General features: G+C 45.2%; 1 protein-coding gene across 2 annotated transcripts in view; it reads left to right on the top strand.

The window, feature by feature from the left end:
- The first annotated feature begins 1,722 nt into the window (after positions 1-1,722).
- sipa1l3 (signal-induced proliferation-associated 1 like 3) overlaps positions 1,723-8,277 on the top strand; it is a 49,459-nt gene continuing 42,904 nt past the window's right edge. For both annotated transcript variants that reach the window (XM_068585005.1, XM_068585003.1), the window contains exon 1: positions 1,723-1,835. The gene's annotated coding sequence lies outside the window, so the exon portion shown is untranslated. The remainder of the gene's footprint in view (positions 1,836-8,277) is intronic.

The following is an 8,277-nucleotide window of genomic DNA, read 5'->3' as shown; positions in this document are numbered from 1 at the left end:
GCCTGCGCATCCCAACACACCGGGGCGCAGTCCACTCACGCGAGAACAAGAGCTCCTTCTGTCACCGATCTACAAAACATAGCGATGGTGGATGCGCGCAGGCCGCGTGCGTATTTACTGTCATCACGTGTGCGTAGATTAGGGTGCATTTTACCGTGCAGGGCGGGGAGGAGGACGGCCTGATGGTTGGAGCGAGACTAGACTGTGGTGGACGGGTGCAGTTGCATTGTGGGTAATGGAGTTCCTGCGGCATCTCCTGCTGACCTACATCCTTCTGACGGCGCATTTGGCTAAATAATTAGCGATGTTACAATCATAAGGGAATGTCAAATATATAGGTCATTGATTCTGCTCTACAGTGCATTGTCCTATGAGAATGTATTTGTCAGTACATAAATGTATGTATAATATAATATATAATGTAATACATTGATAGGTTCATTCTCAGTGGTCAAAGGTCAGCTGAAGAGCAACAGTCACTCACATGGATGGAGTCCGCTGCTCAAGGTCACTTGGACAGTTGGACGCAAACAACTGAAGAACAGTGAATCTAAGACTGATGAAATACGCTGGAGCTAAGTTTCACATGCGCTTTTACGGTAAAATAAATAGTCTCTAAGGGGTTTTAATTTATGCAAGGACAGGATACAAATAATGTCATAATTTGTTTTGGATATGCATTAGACTGTGTTCTTTAAAAAATTACATTCCAGAAGTAGAAATAGTATTGCCACCCATCATATTTTAAGCTATACTGACCCCTGCTGCCGAATTATGAAACACAAAGCATGTAGTGTCATTTGAGTCAAACTTTGTTGGTTCTCTTCTCTTCATTCAAGATTGAAATAAGGTTCAAACAGTGTTCCACCTTTTATTTTTTGAGAAGTCCCTGTAATAACTATTATCACATTATCAACACCATCCTCTAGTGGAGAGACATCTGCATGGGGGTTGTCGGCCTCAGTCTGGTGTCAAAGCTGTTTCCACAACTTTTAGTCTGACTGCATTGTCGCCTCTAAAACTGCAGATCTGATTTAAGTGCAGTTTGCTGTCTCTGATAAATGATTCTCCATATTGGATAACCCGGACCACCGTCTCCACCTACTGCAGAGCCAGTAGAGTACTTTCTCCAGCAGACTGATCCAGCTCCGCCGTCACAAGGACTGGTACAGGAGAGCATCCTGCCCACGTCAAGAAGACTTTATGATAAATCTCTGTAACTTAGCTTGCTACTGCTACAAACAAATTCCCCCTGGGGATGAGTACAGTATCTATCTATCTATCTATCTATCTATCTATCTATCTATCTATCTATCTATCTATCTATCTATCTATCTATCTGTCTATCTGTCTGTCTGTCTGTCTGTCAAGATGATATCAGAGGACCGATCTTGTGAAGCAACCGCAAGGTTGTGCTGTTGATTAATTTGTGTGCAATGCATAATCAAACTGTGAGCATGCAGCATGTTAAATATACAGAATGCTTCCCTCATTTGCATGTGTTTACACCCCGATGTTTCCTGATAACATCACAGATAATGCACCATGTTTTCATTCCGCAGTCTCTGGTCCACACCGATGTTGTGGTAGTCCACAGGTTATAGTTATAGTAGTAACGCACTGCTCCTCTGTGTTACTATCGTTAGGTTGCGACAACAGCAGCTGCGCATGCGCAGTGAGTGTGCGGGTGGTTTCGGTTGATCATTCATGCAACGTCTCGCTCGGTGAACAGGCAAGTCGACCGTGGGCCACAGCGAGTGTTTCCACTATGCCTGGAGCTTTCATTTAACGGAATAGGAGCCGACCCGGATCACCGGAACCGCGTTCCGGACAAGGTGTGTACTCTTTTCAGTTTCCTCAGTTTCAGCCGAACACCGCGATGTACTCAAAGCGCGGAAAAGTGACGAGGGAACTAACGTAAACGTTAGCGAGCCACCGAGCCGAGCAACTTCAGGCAGCTCAGAGGACGCGCCGCTCACTCCGGCTCAGCCGGGGTCCGAGCCCCGGGAGCCGGCTCACACGGCCAGCGCCTCACTTTAGCTCCGGACATCAACGCGGTACACACGTAGCCTCGGACACGTCGCTACCCGCAACAATTCATTAACTACTACATATTCTACAACCTTCCTGATCATTCAGGCTCCACTGCGCATGCTCGGAGAAACGTGCAGAATTCGGATTTGTAGTTTTTCTGTACCTGAGTTAATCGCAATTTTGAGGGCCAAGAGAAAACGGTAAGACTACAAGTTCCAGACAATGGGAGCTTTGTTTGGGAGCAACAGAGCTAGCCAGCTAGTTAGTCTGGACGAGCTTTGAATTTCGATCAGTTGTGCTGCAATCGGAAGTTGTCTTGGCTGGAGATTTGTTTCCAGAAGGAGCTCCATGGGTCCACTCGGCTGTGCGGTTACACCTCCTCATTACTGTCATGGGTTGCACTTACACAAAAACATGTTGTACAAGTGTTGCAGTAGTTACAAATGCCACTGATTTAATGTTTTAAATGTGGTCATAAAGGAGAACTGATTGTGGTTGTCGGGTGTGTGCGTGCAGTCGGGTGTGTGTGTGTGTGTGTGTGTGTGTGTGTGTGTGTGCAGTCGGGTGTGTGTGTGTGTGCGTGTGTGTGTGTGTGCAGTCGGGTGTGTACGCAGCGTGGAGAGGTGATGATGCCTCTGCGTGTCGTCTCCTTCATCGAGATCCCCTGGTTGCTGCTGTGTGACACGTAGAGTACCAGCGTGATGGATCGGTCGTGGAAGAGCGACAGAGCGAGGCAGCGCTGCACATATCCCGGGCAACATTTACTCTGGTCGCGTCCCTTCTGGAACTAATGGAATAATTATGACCGGGGAAAATGTGCGCTCGGTGCGTAATGCCTTACCCTGGATATCCCATTGCTCAGCCTCCTGTACCAGCTGAGCTGTCAGGAAATCCTACATGTCGATAAATATCCGTCCAAGAGGAAATCACATTTGAATGTATTTCCTAACTGTGACGTTCATGTTGAATATTAATGACAAGATTCTCCATATTTTGAATCCAATTTCCTTTGATTAAAGGCAATGCACCAGACTTCAGAAGTCTGTTAAATGCTTTGTTTGCAGACATTTTCACCCTTTTTAAATGGTTACTTGAAAATGTTCCATATCAAAAGCAAAAACTAAATATACGCTCTTACTTTCATGGCCTGTGAACTTATTAGTTTGTACAACTCCAGTGCTGTATGTGCTCATGCTTTGAAAATGTAAAGAATGTTATGAGCCTAATGACGCTGGGATCAGAGCCACTGTTATGACTCTGCTCTCATGAGACCTGGAGCTCGTAACTGTCTCTTACTTTTAAATGCTCTGCATTCCTTTGTAACCTTCCCACTCTCTGACAAAGGGGGATATTCCATAAATTGATAGTTGAAGAAGAAACTGCAGTACACACCCATAGCTCAGTATGATTTATTACATTATTTGGCAGCATGTCCCTGCAAGCAGCTTTTTGATGGATGTATAGAAAACCGAAGTCTGTGACTTCCAAAAGATAAACCTGCAGAAAGTATCAGGAAGTTCAGACTGTGAATCTCCAAATGCAAAAATTATCTACATTTTATAGTTAAATCCTCTTGTTTACAATTGGATGTGATGCTGCTGTCGTTTCTTTGCACATCATCGCATCATACCTTGAGATTTTGTCCAGAGTATGTATCTACCAATACTACACAGTTTTGGAAACTCTTGTCCATCATATATGAGCATGTTTATTTTGGTAATCAAGATGTCATGTTATCGTGCTGATCCACGCTCTCGTCATAACTTTTTGCCCACCTCGCCTCCAGCGGGCGGCTTGTGGACTCCCCTGAAACCAGATAACACTCAGTCTGATCTTCAGGAACATCTCATATTTTGTGCTAGTTATTTCAATGTTTCATTGCAAACAGCTGCGGGAACAAAGGATCCCGTCTTCAAACAGCTGAATGTGGCCACCTGCGTTATTCTGCATTTAAACACGAGGCTGAATCACCTTGAATCACCGTGCTGTATCTTGGGATGTGACTCATCAGCTTTCCCTGTTCTCTTCTTCTGACAAAGACTTTAAAGAACTCTCACACGTGTCTTCTGTTGGGTGAACAATACATTTCCAAAGGGGTCTTTTTCTGTGATGTCACCAGCTATGGTTCAAGTTCTGCTTTCCTCACCGCGACATGTTGGCATCTGTTTGTACGTTTTAATACGAAAAGCCTCTTGCCACCATACAAGAAAATGCCAGCAGTACCTGAGACATAGTTTAATCCCAATCAACAGCAGTCTAATGTAAATGGTGGAGCACAGGTTTGGTGTTCATCCAGCAGACCTGCATCATGCATTAGTGAGGGCGCAGGTGTGACAGTTCAAGATGAAATAGCATCAGACCACCAGGAGTGATGCCCATTCCCTCTGTCCACGCCCTCTGAAGGATGGGCCTCCTGTGAGGGTCGGATCCATAAGTCAGTATCAAGACGTCAGAGATTCACAGAGAGAGGTGCGCTCCAATGTTTCCTGAAATGATTCTGAGCTTCATGGTCTTCTGTGCAGCTATAAAACATGTGCTCGGTAGGCAGTTGATATATAAAGCATCCCTCCTTCTTTCTTCTTCTTCTCACTCCTGCAGATGTCCGACTGCCTCAAGGTGTTGTTTACCCCTCTGTATCTTCTTCTCGGGGAAGAGGACGAATCATACAGTAAATGTCTTTAAAATGTTGTTGCATCTGCCTAATGGTGCTGACAGTGTGCATTTCTACCTGTTACTGAGGGTAGGCATGAAAACAAGAAGGTGTCGAGGAGGCTTCATCTTTCTCCTCTCTCTCTGGGCATGTTTGACGGAGGTAAATATAGCCTGCTGGTTTCAGCCAGAGGATAAACACAGATGTTGGAGAGGCCTTTCCTTGCCGCAGGTTGGTCCTCCTCTGGTCAGCGCTGGTAGCAGAGGTATGGCCTCCACAGGCATCCACAGCACACTGAAACAGGGTTATTGGACTCAACACTGACGGGTTAACTCTGTCTAAATGTGCTACAAATCATTTAGACAGCCTGACAAAGTGCTGTAGATAAAGAGTGATTCATGAAGGCTGACCATTTACTCATTTCAAGTGGAGGCCACTCAGATTTACGAATAGGCGTTCACTTAACAAAGAGCCTGTACTCAACCCTGCCAGGCGATGAGTTTACACTTCTCTATTCATTGAAATGGAGGAAGAAGGAACGACTTTCTGACTGTTTAGATTCTCAACACTGAAGCCAAGGCCGTGAGGGCCAGGCATCTCTGTATAACTGTGTGTGAGTCTTTGAGCATGAATGAGCTCCTCTTCCAACATAAAGAGCGCTTATCTGCTACGCTCCCCCATTCTAATGTTTCTCTCTTGCTCATGTTCCTCTTTCAACGGGACTGATAATGTTAAATGGAGTTTCTGTGCTGTGAGACAGTGGATGGTGCACATCTCATGCATTTGATCTCCAGGGAACAGTCTTTGTTGAAGAGCTGCAAAGCATCCGGAGACACAACCATTAATATGAATTGTCATGCATCTGAGACGCCTTTCTCTCTGTCATGTCTTTATTGTCTTTTTCCTTCGACTTCTTGTTTCTTGTGTCTTGGGAGTTGAGTTTGTCTGCTTTTTAAAGGCTAAGAGTGTTTATTACACCTGCCTCATATCTGTCCCTAACTGAGTCTTCAAACGGGTGTGTGTGTGTGTGTGTGCGTGTGCGTGTGCGTGTGTGCATCCGGCATGACGGGATAAAGTAGCTGATTCTGTCTCCATCTGCTTGTAATGTAGAGCGAGTGAATTAACGTGTCATTAAATAGACTAACGTCCACATGATCACCGTCGAGGCATGAACTCATGACCTGCTGTTCTTTTATTCTCAGTCCAAAGGCCTCGCTAGAGTTGGAGGTGATCCTCATTTCAGTGATTTGTTTTTAAGGAAAATATATATTTAAAGTGAGCATTCATTAAAAAAACTTTTGAAAATAGTGATTTCAAGTGTAAGTTCATGAACTGAATTGTATATATTTGATATAAATCAGACATTTGTGGCAGAACGCTGTGTATTACATACAATACACATCCTACATTACACCTGTACAGGTCGACAGATGCACAATGAGGTCAGAAAGGCAGCTGATGCATTTCGAGACACGTGTGTGTGTTTGTGCGTGCGTGTGTGCATGCGTGTGTGTCATATCCTAGACGTTGTCTTTGCCCCTTCAGTGTGGGATCGTTAAGTATTGGCTCTTCTCCAACTGCTGTTGAAAAAGCGGTTGGAGAATGGGCGTAACCTGTGGATAGATTTGCATTATCCCCCCTCAGGATGTTTCGCTTTTAGCGAAACATCATGTGTTTAAAACACAAACCGTCTGTCTGTCTGTCTGTCTGTGGGAATGGTGAGTTTCAAAGATGTTTTTTTTGGTCTAATTGTAAAAAGTTTTATGAATCAACATCAAAAGTTGGTTTTCTTTCTTTTCCCTCATTGTGTAGACACAGTCAGCCTTCAGAGAGGCAGCTCTCTCAGGCTGTGGAGCCATTGTTTTAATGCTAATTGGGTTAACTTGGTCATTCCATGAATGCCTCTTGGCCTAGTTTTATGCTACTGTATCCAAATGTGCATTTCTTTCCTCCTCATTTCCAAATGAGATGAAGGATTTTTGTCTATTTCCACACATTTGATCTGCTCTGCACAGAGAGCGCTATGATCACTCATGTGTCTGTGTTGTCAATGAGGCAGAGCAATATGTGAAACCATCTCTGAGGGGATGATGAGAGGAGCAGACCTCTAACGGAGGTGTGGAGAGGGAAACTACAGTGTGGCTCCTTTCACTACCATGTCTCACCACGACTACACATATATGTCTTCTCTATTTTAGCTTTTATTTCTGATGCAGAGCCAAGAAAGATTCTCTCCTGTGGTACGGCTCATAAGCACTTGTATGCCTTCCAGTGCTGTTTATTTAGGTGCTTGATTAAATAGTAATTAGCCCTGCTGATGCCACCCTCTGAAACACTGGTAATACTCTTCGGCTGTTTTAGTGACTCACTGGCTGCTGCCCAGATCCTTTCAGATCCTACACTAACGGCAATGCTGTGACTAATGGCTGACACTGGTTTATTCCAATGGAAAGCATCACTTATCAGTATTAAATATTTCTCTATTTTGGTGAATTTGGTGTTTTGCCTTGTTGATGAAATGTGCCTTATCAACTTGATGAACCTTGGCTACTAGCCTGCCAGTATTACTAGTAATGCCTTTCCTCTGCATGCTATGGCTGACTACTCCACTTACCATTCATGTTTTCCCACCAGCAAATGTTCTGGATAGCACCTGGTACGTGGTACTTGTTTGTTGCCACCCTGTCGAGGTTCTTTGAGAGATGAGCCAATAATAGATGGCTTTAAAAACACTGTGGACACCCATTGGTCAGAGAGAACGTCCTGCACAAACCCGCCAGTCCTAAACAGCCGAGCTGCCGTCAGTAGTGACTAGACACACTGTGCCTTACAGTTGACAAAGCGCAGACGTTGTTTGTTTGCCAATGAAAGGATCCAGCAGTGTCGCGTTGAGGATGATGTCATGGAAACTCCAAGCGGCGACGCTACGGCAATCAGCTGAGAAGCCCGTCTCCTTTGAGGAGGTGCTGTCGGCACTGGGAAACTAAATGGAGAGAAGAATCTCACCGGATGATGCCAAAAGTGAGCAGAGTCGAGTCAAGCCGGATAGTGTAGTTGAGCCGCGGCGTAGAGGTTCCTGCTTTGTGGAGCGTGTGCAGCAGTGACGGCCTCGTGAACTGTCCCATGGGATTAGGCCAGAGAGCCGAAAAGGGAAGTGACAGTAGTTTGGGTGTTTCTGCACACAACAGTAGAGCTCTTATCATCGTGGGAGAGGAGGAGACGGATGAGCTGATAACTCTGAGCGAGAGACATGACTTGGCAGGGGAGGAGGGATAGAGCGCAGACAAGGAGAGGCTCAAAGGGAGGCCTGTTGATGCAAGAAAGCCTTCTCCTCTTTCACCTCCTTGGTTTCTCCTCCCTTCGCTTCCTCCTTTTCCCCATGACCTTTGCAGCCGAGCTCTGATTAGATAACTGCCTGCTTCAGTGTGTGAGGCTCTAACTAAGAATGAATAATGCTAATCACAAAAGGCAAAGAGGGAGAGCAAACCAAGGTGGAATTAAGTGATGATAAAAAGTGTGTGAGCGAGAGCTCGTGTTGTTGCCTCTGGAGAGGTTGTGTATGTGCACAGATCTCCTCGTGCTGCGTCCAGAAT

The sequence above is a fragment of the Clinocottus analis genome, unplaced genomic scaffold (genome assembly GCF_023055335.1).
Source record: "Clinocottus analis isolate CAN_PGR_092001 unplaced genomic scaffold, fCliAna1.0.p SCAF_2, whole genome shotgun sequence".
Lineage (NCBI taxonomy): Eukaryota > Metazoa > Chordata > Actinopteri > Perciformes > Cottidae > Clinocottus > Clinocottus analis.
The sequence above is the reverse complement of the archived record's forward strand: the minus strand, read 5'-3'. Positions and strand labels throughout refer to the sequence as shown.